General features: G+C 38.3%; 1 protein-coding gene across 6 annotated transcripts in view; it reads left to right on the top strand.

The window, feature by feature from the left end:
• Positions 1-212: 212 nt before the first annotated feature.
• Positions 213-16,760, top strand: part of FBXL4 (F-box and leucine rich repeat protein 4) — a 71,312-nt gene continuing 54,764 nt past the window's right edge. The window contains exons 1-2 of one of the 6 annotated variants that reach the window (XM_055259536.2): positions 213-434; positions 12,953-13,070. The gene's annotated coding sequence lies outside the window, so the exon portion shown is untranslated. Of the gene's footprint in view, positions 922-12,952; positions 13,071-16,760 lie in introns of all 6 variants that reach the window. The other 5 variants (XM_063619756.1, XM_063619761.1, XM_063619768.1 and 2 more) reach the window with 5 other exon arrangements.

Below are 16,760 nucleotides of genomic sequence, written 5' to 3'. Positions count from 1 at the left end.
GATTTGTAGACACTACCCGCTGTGTATGACCTAGGCCCTTTACACGGGCACCACTGGAGCGGGGAAGCCAGCAGGAAGGTCCTCCCCCTGGCCTGGGAGCGGGCTGTCCATAGGACCCAGAGCACCTCCCACGGGAGGAACGCCCGGCTTTGCTTCTGGCCCCGCCCGGCCTCCCTCCAGGCCCCGCCTCGCCTCCCTCCAGGCCCCGCCTCGCCTCCCTCCAGGCCCCGCCCCGCCTCCCCGGCCCCGCCCCGCCTCCCCGGCGTCGCAGCGCCTCGCGGCCTCGGCGTCTTCCTTCCGGGTCGCGCTGGGCCGGCCTTGCGGCGGTTGTGCCATAGCCAGAGAGTCGGGGAGCCGCCCCCGCACCCAGGCCTTCTCGCGGTGCCTGGTCGCTGGTGAAGCCCGCAGCGCGCGCCTCTCCCGGACCCTGCAGGGTACGGCCCTTCCTTTACTTCTCCCTCCCGTGGGTCTGTTTTCTTCCTTTGGCGCCGGGGCGGGGGCGGGGCCGGGGCCGAGCCAGCGCACAGCTCCGCGCTTTGGAGAGTCTGGACGCCTGGCAGAGGCCCCCGCTGCCCGCCCCTCCCCGCCCGCGCCCCTCCCCGCCCGCGCCCCTGCGTCTCCGCTTCACGCTTGCGGGGCTTGCTGGGGCCCCTGAGAACTGCTGACGTGCCTCGGGCTGTTTCTACGCTACAGTCTGCCTGCAGGCTGTGAGGCGTCGTCCGGACGTGTGCGTGGCTCAGGGTTTACACCGCGGGGGACTGCGGGTCTCCCCACACCCGCGATCGGTGCTGCCCCGGCAGCCACGCGTCGGCCACATGCCCGCCTGTGCTTGTGATTCCTGTGCCTGCTGCCTTGATTTCCCTGACATCCAATGGTTTTTGCCTAACCAGGCCTGTTTTCTTTCTTCAGGACTGCTACAAGGTGCCCAGCTACAACCTTGTTTCTGTGTTTAGGTTTAGGGGTGCCCCTAGAGTGTGATGATGACCATCTACTTGGCCTCCTTGTCAACATATTTATAATGGGTGGTTTTGGATTTCCTTGATTTCCCAGTAATCATTGCCACAAACCTTCGAGTTGCATTCACAGATTGAAATACAGTATACAAATAGCTATTATAGAAGGTGAAGATGGTATAAGCCTGTGGTCAGGTAGTTGCGTTGGCAGGATGCCCGTCTGGCTTTGTGCTCCGGAGGGCACATTACCACCAGGTGCAGGGATCTCTGCTTGGTTTGGTCTGTGTGCAGACACAAGCTGCCTTTTCTGCTTCTTGCGTGCACTCCTCAGTTTCTTAAATTCAGGTATAGGTATATATTTTTTTCTTTCAGGCTCACTTCCTGCCTCCATTATCCTGTACCGCATATTGTATCTGTTGGTTGAGTAGAGAGAGATTCATCCAGAGTCATCAACGCTCCAATAGTCCTTTATCAGATTAAGGACTTGAGGGAAATGTGCATTATGCTCTAGTAGGCACTCTGAAAGTTCCTTGAATTGGATTCTTCTTTCCACACTTATGTTCTGAGTACTAACTTTGTTTTAAACTTCTGCGCCAAAAGTTGGCTTTTCTGAACTCTGCATTTTCAAACTCTTCCCTTCTGTTATTTGAAAATCAGATAAATCAGCTCATTGTAAGATGGATTTCTTTACTCACGCCATGATGAAATAATGCAATTATAGTACTCTGTACAGTGGTACATATGATACTTGCACATATGGTCAGTTAACAAAAACTGCCCCTTGTTTCTTTACTGTGTTAGTCTCATCCTCTTAATTTTGCTGTGGTTAACATTCTCGATCTTAACTTCGCGGATCTAACTCAGTGTCCTTTAAAAAAGGCCTTTATCTACATGAATTGTATATAAATATCCACCTCCGTTTTCTTCTAGTATTGTTAATGATCTTATTCATATTTAATGTGAGATAAGAAGGCTCCAACTTTATAATTTTGTTAGTGACTCCATCATCATTTGTTGAATTCTATTTTTCCCTGCTGATCAGTCCTGTAAATACCATAGGCCCTAAATTCCCGTGTATTCTTGGGACTTTCTGAACGGTCGTCTAGTATTCTTTGGCTCCCTGTGGTGATCCTGGCTTCTGTGATGCTCTTATTGCTCTAGGTTTATAATGTGTTTTAATATCTAGGGATTTGAACGATGCCTGGCATATTGCAGACATCACTAAATATTTTTGAAATGAACACATTTAGTAGGGGCAAGTTGATTCCCTTTCTTTACCTCTTGCCTCTCTCCCCCCTTTAAAATTTTCCTGCCAGTTATTGAGATTCGTTTATTTTAGCTTGCTTTTTCCATGGTCAGTTGAATCATTAACTGTTAGTAAATAAATCCCTTCTGTTGCTCACTCAGAACTTGCGACTAGAGTTGCTCCTTACAGTTACATAGAGAAGCAGCCTGATTAAATATCTGCATGCCTTTTGACTTTGCACCGTGTCATAGTAACTGTAGTGTGTCTCTCCCCATCACCTGTGATTTAGGATGTTCTGTACCTGGTTTCTAAGAGAAAAATGGTTATCTAAGAGATGAATGGCTGTAGAAGTGTTCCCTAGGACATCCTCATATCCATTTGTATTTTACCATCCCAACTGGATATCTAAAATATAATAAATTTTAAAATGTTGTTACAATGGACACTTAAAACCTTATTAGCTCATGAAATAAATGTATGCATTCTTTAAAAAAGATCAAGCAATACAGAAATCCTTAAAGGAGGAAGTGAAAGTGCTGTGTGCCCACCTACCCAGTAACCTTGTTCCATAAAGATGATCACTGCTTGCAGATTTTAAAAATAAATATATTTAAGTCTACTTTTGTTTCATAAATGGCAGTGTACCATCTATAATTTTCTATAGCTTCCACTTAATAATAATTAATGAACATCCTTTTGTGTCAGTGCATATAATAGTATCTTGTCTTTTTTGTAAGTCTTTTTGGTATTTCATTGTAGGAATAACCCAAAAGTTATTTAGCCAATTCCCTGTTGGCATTATTCCACATTTATTACAAACAGAACTGCAAGGATCATTTTTGTGTTTATTCTGTATACTGTGATGTTTGCATGTTAGTTTATTTCCTAAGATATGGAATTGCTAGGTCAGAGGCTACACGTAAGTGTTAAATTATGGGAGATTCTGCCAAAGTGCTCCTCAAAAGTTGTTGGTAAGAGTAAATTTATACAATTTGTTAAAATGCTGCTTTTGCCATATCACATTGCCAAGAATTGTCAAGGATCTGAGATCATACCCTACTTACAAGCTAACAGTTTCATGGAAACTGGCAGAAAATAGGAGACTCCTGACTCAGAGACAAAGCACAACAGTAACGGTAGCCAGAGGATCATCTTATGCTGATTTGCTGGAGCCCTGATTTCCACAGGGTGATGTGACAAGAGCCCAGTGACACTAGCAGGTGAAGTAGGTTATGTTACAGGAGAGGATTCCTTAGTTTAGGCTGCAAATAAACCTGTCTGATCTTTGCCAGAGAGGGAGACATTATCTTTATTTTCCTGCATGGTAAACAAACCTGCCCTCTGTACCAGAGGGAGACATCTCTTTATCTGCCAAGGCTATTTGCTGTATAAACACCATTGAAAAAATAAAAAATAAAGGCCATCAGTGCCTCTACTTATATGACATGCAGAAACTTGAGAGACCTGCTAAGATGAAATGATTATTTTTTATATTTAGTAATTTTGTGGATGAAAAATGCTATTTTATTGTTTTAGTATTGCATTTCTTTGCTTATTGATGGGGTTGACTATCTTATGTTTGTTGGTCATTTGTATTTGTTTTTACTTGCATGATCATATCCTTTGCTTAAGTTTCTGTTGAAATGTTCCTCTTTTCTAATTGATTTGTAATAGCTCTTTACATATTGTGGCTATTAATGATTTGGTTCACCATTTGCTAGTATTTTCTCATAGTCTATTCTTTAGTGTTTCTTGGGGCTTTTGTTTTATAAAAATCTTTAATATTTATGTTGCCAGTTCTGCTGTTTTCCTTTATGGCCTGTGGGTTTCCACAAGATTATTAAAATACTCTTTGTACACATTCTGTTATCACAGATATAGATTTTTAAAAATGGTTGCTATGGCATACTATTACAAATTTATTTTTCCAAATTGCTGGACATTTTCCTAAAACGTTTATTTTGATAAACTGTCCTTTCCCTGTTGTTTGATTTGACACATTTGCTGTAAGATACTATATCCTTAATTTGTTGTTTTTCTCAAAGCCGACAAATTAGTAAGCAAAGTATATTAGATGTTTACTGTGATTATGATTTTGGTTGAATTCAGCCTTAAAGATAAAATGTGTAATTGTTCTTAGTGGATTTTATCTTAAAGAATATAAAGTATCTTTTTTGCCCTGTTTAGTGATTTTTTGGCTGGGAGTCTACATTGTCTTATATGACTCTTGCCTCTCTGTCAGTTTTGTGTGTACCTGATAGGTCTTTTTGCCCATATGTTTATTTTCAGTCATTTTACACCATTTTGCTTTACTTGCCTTTCATAAACATCAAACATTCAGGTAACTGAGCTGGACTTTTATTTCTCCCTGAAATCTTCCCCCTTCTCAATTTGGAAGTTTGTCTTTTTTTTTTTTTTCTTTTTTAGAGTTTTGCTCTGTCACCCCTGCTGGAGTGCAGTGGTGTAATTTTGGCTCACTGCAACCTCCATCTCCTGGACTTATGTGATCCTTCTGCCTCAGCCTCTCAAGTAGCCTGGACTGCAGGTGCACGCCACCATACCTGGCTAATTTTTGTGTTTTTTGTAGAGATGGGGCTTCACCATGTTGCCCAGGCTGGTCTCAGACTCCTGGGCTCAAGTGATCCACCCACCTTGGCCTCCCAAAGTGCTGGGGTTACAGGTGTGAGCCACTGTGCCTGGCCTGGAAGTTTGTCCTTTTTTTTTTTTTGCTTTACATTTTATAAAACTTTTAAAAAGATCATTGTAGATTCATATACAGTTGTAAGGAAGAATACAAAGAGATCTAGATCCTGTGTACATTCACCCAGTTTCCACCTATGGTAACACCTTGCATAACTACAGTACAATATTATACTCAAGAAATTGACATTGATACAGTCTATAGACCTTATTCAGATTTCACCAGTTTTACATGTACCCATCCCTGTGCCTGTTTAGTTGTAAGTAATTTTATGTAGATTCCTGTGAACACCACCACAGTCAAAATATACAACAGTTCCATCACAAGGTTACCTTGTACAAAATTGGGTTTATCTCTTAATAGGACAATTTAACCTAGTCATATTAACTATTTTTTCCCCTCTCCTACAAGTTTGGAAATTCTGAAACCATCTATAACTGACTCTTTTTTTGCCCTCATTCTTCCCATTAATAAGTTGAGATCTTGATCTCTTGCCTTCTTTACATTCTTGGTTTTATTGATTTGATTTCTTTTCTGTAGTTGTAATATTCTGTTCCCACATTGCTATAAAGAAATACCTGAGACTGGGTAATTTATAAAGTAAAGAGGTTTAATTGGCTTACAGTTCCACAGGCTGTACAGGAAGCATGGTGCTGTCATCTGCTAGGCTTCTGTGGAGGCCTCAGGAAACTTACAATCATTGTGGCAGGCAAAGCAGGAGCAAGGGTCTTACATGGCAGGAGCAGAAGGAAGAGAGTGGGGGATGCACTACATACTTTGAAACAAAAAGATCTCTTCAGAACTCTTATGAGAACACCACTAGGGGCATAGTGCTAAACCATTAGAAACCACCCCCATGATCCAATCACCTCCTTCCAGGCCCCACCTCCAGCACTGGGGATTACATTTCAGCGTTAGATTTGGGTGCTGACACAGTTGCAAACCATATCAGTAGTTCTTCTGTTTGTTTGTTTGTTTTTTTTTCAACCATTTTTTACAATTTTACTAGTATCATATCACTTAGATTTAACTATGAGGTCACTGGTTACTTGAATAGTATGTCTTCCCTGTTTTTGAAGTATTTAATTCTGTTTTTTTTTTTTTTTTTTAACTGGCATACATTTTTAAGTAATAGTTTCAGGAAGACTTATGGCAAGTATACTTGCATATCTAGAATATTTTTATTTTATTTTGTTTTTTCTGTGTGAATAAGAGTTTGAGCTATTTTCTTTTTTCCTTTAGAATTTCCTTGAACTTAAATCAGCTTCAGTCTTTATCTTATATAGATGTTAGGTTTCTTGTATATGTGCTCTAGGTCATTTATTTGTCTCTTAATTTTCAATTTATTTCAGTCACCACCTCTCCTAAGAATTTTTTTTAAGTTTGTGCTTATTTCATGGATCCTATAACCTGTTAATTAACACTAAACAATGATTTCTTAAAAAAACTGTTGTCCTAATTTTGGCATTAACTTTTCCTGAATGCCATTTGCTGTAATTGTTTAACTTGTTTCCCTGTCTTTAAAATGATTGAGTCTATTCAGACATATAAATGCAGATCTATGTTGACCATCTTGGTCCTGGTCTGAAATATTGCATGTCATGAAGGTCACTGTTCTCTTTTCCAGACAGGTAGTTTCCTAAGGCAAGATGAGTGGTTGGGGCTGTGTGAGCAGGCTTTGCCCTGGGCAGAATAAGTGGGCAGAACATGCCAACTAGTACATATCTTTAAAGAGAACAGACAAGTAAGCCAGCATGTGCATAACCAAATCAATACTAGAGTATCGGATTTACAGCTTGACTGGTTTTGACTGAAAAAAAAAGCACACAGAACAGTTACATCATCCTAAAAATTCCTTGTATGGCCCCTTTGTAGTTACTTTAGTCAATTTCTCTTTCTTCCCTTAACCCTGGGCAATCACTGACTTATCTGCCTTTCCTATTTGCCTTTTCCAAAGTATCACATAAATGAAATCATGCAATATGTAGTTTTTGCATCAGACCTCTGTCACTTAACAAAATGCATTTTAAGATTCATCTATATTATTGCCAGGATTGGTAGTTATTTCTTTTTTTTTTTTTCCTGAGTAGTAACTCATTGTATGGATGTAACACTGTACATGCATCTGTCAAGGACATCTTGGATGTTTCCAAGTTGGAACAATTATGAATAAATCTGCTGTAAACATTTGTATATAGGTTTTTGGTTGAATGTAGGTTTTCAGTACACTTGAGTAAATACCTTGGAATGAGATTGCTGGATGGTTTGGTAAGGGTGGATGGACCTTTATAATAAACCGTGAAACTGTTTTTCAAAGTGGCTATATGATTTTGCATTCCCACTAGAAATGTTTGCAGAATCTAATTTGGTATCTTAAAATTTGATTAATTTGTAATTAAGTCTTCCCAGGTCTTCCCTTAAGAGCAAATACTTCCCAGGTCTAAGATGAAATACTTTCTCAGGGTTTACTCTTTTGAAACTGTACTTGATCTTGCTCTTCAGTAATATGTTTGCTAGGACATGTACAAGTATCCCATAGGAGGAAAAAAGATATTTTCAAGTAGATGAAAAGGCAAGCACAGACTGGGAGAAAACATTTGCAAAAACATCTAACAAAGAATTTGTATCTAGTGTGTATAAAGAACTCTTACAACTCCATAATAAGAAAACAAAATGTATTAGAAAATAGACACTGCACTGAAGAAGATACAAATGGCAAATAAGCACGTGAAAAGATGTTCCATGTCATTAATCAATTAAGAAATTCAAATTAAAACCACAGGGTATCACCACCCACCCACTAAAATGGATGAAGATTGACAATATTAACTATTGATGAGGATGTGGAGCAACTGGAACTCTCATATGTTAATGTCAGAATGTAAAATGCTACAGCCACTTTGGAAATAGCTTGATACTAGAAACAAGCCAAATGTTTAGCAACAACTGAATTGATATACCTATGTAGCTGACCCTTGAACAACATGGTTTGGACTGTGAAGGTATGCTTATATGCAGTTTTTTTCAATAAATATAGAAAAATTTTGGACATTTGCAACAATTTGAAAAAACTTGCAAATTGTGTAGCCTAGAAATATCAAAAAAAGGTATTTCACAAATAAATGAAATATATGTAGATACTAGTCTATTTTATAATTTACTGCCATGAATAGCACACAAATGTATTATAAAAAATTAAACTTTATCAAAACATAGTCACACACTTACAGAATGTACATGCTTCCATTTGCAGTTGAGAGAAATGTAAACAAATGTAAATTCAGTATTAAATTATAACTGCATAAAATTAGCTGTGGTACATACTGTACTACTGTAATAATTTCATAATCACCTCCAGTTGCTATTGCAGTGAGCTCAAATATTGCAGGTATCAGCTTCCAGTGCTGTGTGAAGCTAATCATCTACACATGAGCCGTTTGTCTGTCTAGTAAATTGTGTATTACAGTAAGAAGTGATTTCTTGTGATTCTCATGTATTTTTCATCGTGCTTAGTGTAATACCATAAACTTTGAATAACACCATGGGACCCTTAGAAAGTGCCACTGGTAATGTCAGAAGTGATTCCAAGAAGCAGAGAGAAGTCATGACATTACAAGCAAAAATGGAATTGCTTGTTATGTACCGTAGATTACAGTCTGCAGCTATGGTTACCTGTCATTTCAAGATAAATGAATCCAGCAAAAGGACCACTGTGAAAAAAGAAAAGAGAATTTATGTAGCTTTTGCTACAACTATACCAGCAGGTGCAAAACCTTGCACTTTTTATGAAATACCACTTTATCTCATATTGAAAATGCAGCTCTTATGTGGGTGCAGGATTGCTATAAGAAAGGCATACTTGTAGACTCTAATATGATTTGAGAGAAAGTGAAGTTAATGTATGACAGCTTAAAGCAAAAGGAAGGTGAGGGATCTAAAGCTAGAGAATTTAATGCCAGCAAAGGATGGTTTGATAATTGTAGAAAGAAGTTTGGCTTTACAAATGTTAAGATAACAAGAAAGCAGCTGCTACTGTTCAAGATGATTTCCCAGATACCATTAAAATAATTGAGGAGAAAGGATATCTGAGGAGAAAGGATATTTTAAAATGGGATTCCTTCTCTCTCTCGTTTTCGTTTCATCTCCCTCCCTCCTGTCTTGTCTTGTCTTTTCCTTTCTCTTCTCTTTTCTTTCTTTTTTTTTTTTTTTTGAGGCAAGGTCTTGCTCTGTCACCCAGGCTGGAGTGCAATGGTGTGATCACAGCTTACTGTAGCCCCAGCCTCCTGAGGTGGAAACAGTGCTCCCAAGTAGCTAGGATTACAGGTGCACACCACCACACTTAGCTGATTTTTTTTATTTTTTATTTTTGTAGAGGTAGGGTCTCCCTGTGTTTCTTAGGCTGGTCTTGAACTCCTGGTCTCAAGCAATCCTTCTGCCTTGGCCTCCCAAAGTCCTGGGATTACAGGCATGAGCCGCTGCGCCCAGCCTCAATCAGGTTTTGAATGCAGAGAAAGTGCCCTATTCTGGAAAAAAAAAAAGCCACAAAAGACATTTATTATTAAAGAAGTAAAGCAAGCACCCGGATTTAAGGCAGGAAGGGAAAGACTAACTCTGGTGTTTTGTGCAAATGTATCTGGGTGTATGATCAAGACTTTGCTTATTTGTAAAGCTACTAACCCCCAGCCTTAAAGGGAAAAGGTAAATGCCAGTTATCAGTCTTTTCGTTATGTAACAAGAAGGCCTGGACAATCAGAATTCTTTTTCTTGATTGATTTCATCAATGCTTTGTCCCTGAAGTCAGGAAGTATTAATACCTTGCTATAAGAGACTGCCTTTTAAAGTTCTTTTGGTATCAGACAATGTCCCTGGCCACCCAGAACTCCACGAGTTTAACACTGAAGGTGTCGAAGTGTATTCCACTTGTCCCCACATGCAGTGTCCCTAATTCAGCCTCCAGATCAGGGGTCGTAAGGAACTGTAAGGCTTATTATACATGGTACTCTGTGGAAAGAACTGTGAACTCTATGAATGAGAACCTCAACAGAGAGAACCTGTAAGTTTGGAAGGATCACAGCATTGAATATGCCATTGTTACAGAAAAAAACTGTGAAGGCCATCAAGACTCAAACAATAAGAAAACTAAAGAAGACTGTACCAATAGTGTACATGACTTCACAGGATATATGACAGAACCAATCAAGGAAATCACGAAAGAGATTGTAGATAGGGCAAAAAAAAAAAGGGGGGTGCAGGGGGAGGAGGATGAAGGGTTTCAAGATATGGATCTTCGAGAAATTCAAGAGCTAATAGACTCCACACCAGAGGAGTTAACAGAAAACGACTTGGTGGAGACGAGTGTTTCTGAATTAGTGCCAGATGACGAGGAAGAAGACATAAAAGAGGCAGTGCCAAAAAACAAATTGACATTAGACAATTTGGCAGAAAGTTCCAATTATTCTGGACAGTTTTGACTTCTTTTACAACATGTACCCTTCTATGACATGGACACTGAAACTAAAGCAAATGGTGGAAGAAGGATTGGTACTGTATAGAGATATTTTTGGAGAAGTAAAATAGCAAAAAGTCAGGCAGAATTTATAGTATATTCCACAAAATTGCACTGAGTGTGCCTGCCTCTCCTACCTCTTTTTACACCTCCTCCATCACTTTCACCTGTACCCTGAAATGGCAAGGACCACCCCTCCTCTTCGTCCTCCCTCCTCAGCGTACTCAACATGAAGATCAGATTGAAGACCTTTGTGGTGATTCACTTTCACTTAATGAGTAGTCAATATATTTTCTCTTCCTTATGATTTTCTTGACAATACTTTTCTCTAGCTTACTTTATTGTAAGAATAAATTATATAACTTACAAAATATGTTAATCAACTGTTTATGTTATTGGTAAGCCTTCTGGTTGACAGTAGGCTATTAGTAAAGTTTTGGGTGGTTCAAAAGTTATATTCAGATTTTTTTTTTTTTTTTTTGAGACGAAGTCACCCAGGCTGGAGTGCAGTGGCACAATCTCGGCTCACTGCAACCTCTGCCTCCGAGGCTCAAGCGATTCTCCTGCCTCAGCCTCCTGAGTAGTTGGGATTATAGGTGTGTGCCACCACAACCATTTAATTTTTGTATTTTTAGTAGAGACAGGGTTTTTCCCTATTGGCCAGGCTGGTCTCAAACTCCTCACCTCTGGTGATCCACCTGCCTCAGCTTCCCAAAGTGCTGGGATTACAGGCATGAGCCACTATGCCAGCCTATATTCAGATTTTTTACTGCATGGGGGGTCAGTGCCCCAATCCCATACATTGTTCAAGGGTCAACTGTATAATGGGATTTGATTCAGAATAAAAAGGAACTGAACTACTCTTACACATAGCATCATGGGGAAATCTGGAAGATAGGCTGAACCAAATAAGCTAGGCACAAAATAATACAGTTCATCCTTAAACAACACGAAGGTTAAGGGTGCCGATCCCCCATGCAGTTGATCCAGCTATAATTTTTTACTCCCCATAAGCTTAACTATCACTGAACAGCCTATGGTTGTGATAACATATACAGTTAGTTAATATATGTTTTATATGTTATATGTATTGTATACTGTATTCTTACAATGAAATAGGCTCTAGAGAAAGAAAATATTAAGAAAGTCATGAGAAAGAGAAAATATATTTACCCTCTATTAAGTGGAAATAGGTCATCATAAAGGTCTTCATCCTCATTGTCGTCATGTTAAATAGGCTAAGAGGGAGGAAGAGGATGGGTCAGTCTTGCTGTCTGAGAGATCGCAGAGACGGAAGAAAAGGCACATATAAGTGGACCAACACAGTTCAAACCTGTGTTAAGGGTTAGCCATACATACTATATTATTTCACTTTCATATAATTCTGGAATAAAGGACAATCTGGTTTGTAGTGACAGAAAGCAGATCAGTTTTTGCCTGGCAAAGGTTGTGGATAGGTGATTGACCAGGGAACCTTTTAGGCTAGTGGTAATATTCTGTATCTTGATTTTGGTGGTGGTTATGTTGGTTTTTGTCATTGTCAAAACTCATCAAATTATATGCTTAAAGTGGGGCACGTTTTATACTAACGTTAATTTAACAGTATTACACCATTTTAATTAGTTGCTATTTTAGCTATAATGGCAAGCTATGACAGTCGTATTGTCCTTGGATTTTTGTTAGGCAGGGTGTAAATCCACTATATTTTTTTCTAGGTAAAATGTTCTCTATGTTAATGTACAAAAATATATGGCTAGTATTTGGCTAAAGTAAATTCACATAATTAGTGTGACTTTAATAAACAAAATATCATTTTTTCTTTCTTCAGTAAGTTCCTTAAATTTATCCTCGACTAGATATCTCCAATTTTTAATATTTTAGTTAAATATCATTGCATATCTGCTAAAGATTTAGGGTTATTCCAGAGTCACAGTTCTTCTCATTCAGGTGGCTTATTCTTACCCATCGTTAAACACTGAAGAAAAAGGTAATATATAGGTAATATAACAGTGGGATCTATTTCTAAGTTATGTTGTATCATCGTACCTGTGTAATTAGAAACATATCCTTTCTTGTCACTTTATGAGATAGCATCTTGGGCAGGAAGAGGGTTTCCAGATCCATTATATCAGAAAAGAAAAAAAAAAACCATTCCACTCATCCTATAGCTCTACTTTAAAAAAAAAAAAGATTCCTTCAATTCCTTTTTCTGCTTTTCTTCCTACTAAAGATCAGTTATGAAATATTTCAGAAGTTTAGATACGCTTGTTAAAGAAAGTCTAGGAAAGAAAGAACATATTCTGCAGAACTAACCTTTATTAATTTGTAGTTTAAATTGGTTCTAAATCTTATCTCTTGTTTTCTGATAAATTCATTCCTACTTGACTTCTTGGGTACCTCTTGCTTAGTTCCTGCCCTTTATTCATTAACTCACCAGAGGTTTTTGCAGAGTCTAATGTATTCCAGACTTTTGAGATCTACCTTGATTCCTCGAAGAGAGTGGTACTGTTTACCTCTGGTTTTCAAGATTTTTGCTCTGCTTTTAGATTTTTCTTCCTGGTCTGGTTCCCTTGCCTTCTCCATTTGCTTCATTCGCTTGGATTTTCAAGAAGCTTTGAAGCTGGATAGGAGTCTCCAGTCTTCCTCTTGATCCATATGTTTCAGGTAAGAACGCCACCTATTTTTTCTACTTTGGGGCCTTATTGATTAAAAAATACAGTCATAATAAAAATGTTTTAACTGGGGAAGAATTTACTTAGAGGAAGAGAGAGGCACATAAAGCCTTAAGACACCATCCTGAGTAGTTTCCGTGCTGACACTGTTACATTTTTTCAATGTTAGTTTTTTAAGATCTAGTACAATTAGAATATCAATAATTATGATGAAGAAAAAGGGGAGCTTTTTCTAATGCTCCTTTATATCACATCTAATATGAGAACAATATTAAGCTGTCTTGTTACCTTTGCTCTTATGTTACGGCTTGTCTCTTCTGTCTCTCTCTTTTTTTTTGAGACGGAGTCTCGCTCTGTTGCTCAGGCTGGAGTGCAGTGGTGCGATCTTGGCTCACTGCAACCTCCGCCTCCCGGGTTCAAGCGATTCTCCGTCTCTTCTCTCTTAACTTATAGGTTATCTCTTTAAGAAATTCTTTTTCAGCCATAGTTTTTCCAGTTCTCCATAATCAATGTACCGTTTTAACATAGATTTGGAGTGCAAAAACATCATTGTATTTGAGAAAATAGCTTTCTTTTACCTCTCTAATCATCTCTTTCATGAATCTTTCTTTAATTTCAATCAGAGTTTCTTTGTGACCAGAGTCAAGACTCTTTTATGTATTCAGAAGCTGCTTTTGTACTAACAGAAGTTACTACTTTTTTCATTCTCTTTGAACAGTAAAATTTCAATATATGTACTATTCCTTCTTGGATGGCTTCAAAGAAGTTCATACATTTGATTCTTACCTATTGCGTTTCAGTTTTTATTACCCATTTCCACTCTCTTTTTGTCTGTATCAAGATATGGAACATTTCTTGCGTCATTTTTTGGTTTACATGTGCCTTAGGAAGAGTTGCTGGTTTCATCTCTGTGTTTATTTTAAACTTATTTATTTTAATTCTCTTATGCCATCTACTCTTCCAGTCTCCGTAAAACAACAAATGTTTATTGAGCATATATTGGCATGTGCTAGGCCCTAAGGGTATAGTTATAATTAAGGCATGTTCTCCGAACTTGAGGAATTCATAGTCTATTCAGATAGAGAAATATTTCAGCATGTAAGAAATAGCAAATAATACGAACATATAAGAGCAGAGGAAAGGTGCATGGTAGATAAAGTATGAACCTGACCTTGAAGGATGAGTAAGAGAGTGCTAAGCAGTGGAAGAGAGGGGGCATTCCAGAGCCATCCAGCCTCAGCTGAAGATTTCAGGATGCTGAGGCATGAAAGCAGGAGTGCTGCTGAGGGCATGGTGGAGGTTCTGGTGGCTCTACAGCAAGGGTGGTGGGTGTGGACATGAAAGGGAAGGGGAAGGCGGGCTCAAAGTTAGATTGAATGTTCTTGTATATCATGTTATCAAAAAGACAGCCTTCCTTTAATGGTACCTCTGTGTATATGAGAAGAATTAGGAAGAAGAAAACCTGGGAGGAGACTGAGAAGTTACCAGAGGCAAGAGGGGGCATAAGAGCACAAGTTCATGTAAAAGCTAGAGGGGGCCAGCCAGGAAAGAGAGCTGATAGGAATTTCAGATGCTACATCAAATTCACATTATCATCCCCCTCTTTTCTCCATTGATGCTTTCTTTCATTCCTCTATGTTTTGATTTCTAGATTCAACCAGAAAAGTCCTTCCTCAAAATAGTATGTCTTGATCAGTTTCAGCAGGATTCAGAAATAGTAAGCATTTAAGGGTCGGCCTTTTTTCTTGATTCATTACCACATTGAGCATTCTAATTACATTTTGGTACTATGTAGCAAAGCTGTCTAAACTTACTTTTTTTTTTCTATGACTTCATTGACTTGTCTCTGTGGGCTGTTTTGCAAGTAAATATTGTGTTACAATTTGCCTTCTATGTATGCCTGTGCCTTATTGCCTGTCCTTTTTGTCTTTTTCCATGTTTTTTCACTTTAGTATAAGTTGAGAATCCTGTTTTAAGTTTTAAACTTGTTTTCAGGTTCTTTCATCTCACTGTGAACCTAGCCTTTACACTGTCCTGGCTCTGGTTCATTCAGTTGCTCCCTTTGTTATTTTATTAACAGTCCTTTTCCTTCCTCTTTTTCCCTTCAAAGTACAAGCCGACTTCTCGGCAGCTCCTGCCATCCTGCTTCTCTCCGCCTCATCGATTCCCCATCTCACTTCAAATCTCAGTAGTAAACATATGTTCTCCCTTGTCTGTACCTCTTAATTTCTCTTTTCCACTGTTACTGCTTTCTCTGTAATTGTATTATTTAAGTTTGTTAAGCATTTTGTAATATGGAAGATGTGGTTGAGACCTAAGTTGTATTATAATAAAATCATGTTGTATAAAAGCAAGTTGTTTCCCAAGGAGTATGAAAGTCTCATGATACAAGTTAAAATGGATGTTGTTTTGGTATTCCTTGATTGTGCTAGTATAAATGTTCAGTGTAGAGAATTTCTCACTTCATAGTCATTGCTTATCAGTGATTGGATTAAGCAACAAATGAAATGAAGATCACCCTAATTCTGACTTATTCTAAATGGAAAATAATATTTTTATATGTTGTGAGTCCTTAAAATTAAAATAGCTTTTTGAATGAACAAGAAAAGAAAATGTCTCCTAGAAAGTCCATTTTATAATCACTCTTTTGGACAAATTAAGTGTTGTTGACTAATATTTATTTATCTGTACCAGGTGGGAAAAGTAATTTTATCTTTGAATCTCATTCTTCTCATAAAATAGAGTTATTGTATCTTTTACACTTGGTTCATTGCCCATTGGGATATTCATTGGTTACCACAAATTGCTTCCATGCCTTGGCAAAAGTCCAGACAGCGCCTGGACAATTTGGACTTCTGCTTTGGTGCTTGCTCTCCACATGAGTCCTGAGACAATGGCTCCATTCCCTTTTTCAGCTTCATTTCGGAGGGAAGAGTGGAGAGAGCTATCCTTTCTTCTCCATATGTTCTTCCCCACCCCTAAAACACTTTTATGTGTCGTCTTAGTAGATTGGAAAGGAGTTTAGAATCAATGAAGGACGTTAGCAATGGGTTTGTACATTTCTCTTTTTTATTTCTATGCCTTGCTTATTTTCAAAAACAGGTTTTAACTTCTATAACATTTTCAGAATAGCACTGCTAGAAAAAGAATAAATATATTTGCTTTTTCGGTATATCAGACTCTGCATTTCCTTCCTTTAAAAGTTTCTTTTGCCATATTTAACTTTATTTCCTGAAAAAATTAGGATTAAATATTATTTTTATCCATAGTTGAAAAAAACTAAAGCATCCATTTTACATTTCTGTATTGAAGAAGTTTGAACGTATAACACATATATTTACAGTTTATAACTCACTTTTACATATGTTGCCTCAATGCAAAATTTTGCTTAACTTTAACACAGCTTAAACATAATATTGCCCATATGACAGTCTTGCTGCTTTTGATATTATCTTATAATCTACAATGGTAAAAGCTGAGAAACAGTTTCAAAGTTTGTGGCTTGGTGTGTCAAACAGAATTTGACTTTTACAATTTGTCTAAAATCTTTTTGCCAAAAATGCACAACACAGTTTTATAAAGAAAGGGGGAGGAGCTTAGTTGAAGCAATTTATAGACCGTGGAGTGAGAAGTGATGTCCAGAGATTAAGCAGTCAACTTCTTCGTCCACTGTGGCAGATGG

The sequence above is a fragment of the Symphalangus syndactylus genome, chromosome 2, assembly GCF_028878055.3.
Source record: "Symphalangus syndactylus isolate Jambi chromosome 2, NHGRI_mSymSyn1-v2.1_pri, whole genome shotgun sequence".
Taxonomy (NCBI): domain Eukaryota; kingdom Metazoa; phylum Chordata; class Mammalia; order Primates; family Hylobatidae; genus Symphalangus; species Symphalangus syndactylus.
The sequence above is the reverse complement of the archived record's forward strand: the minus strand, read 5'-3'. Positions and strand labels throughout refer to the sequence as shown.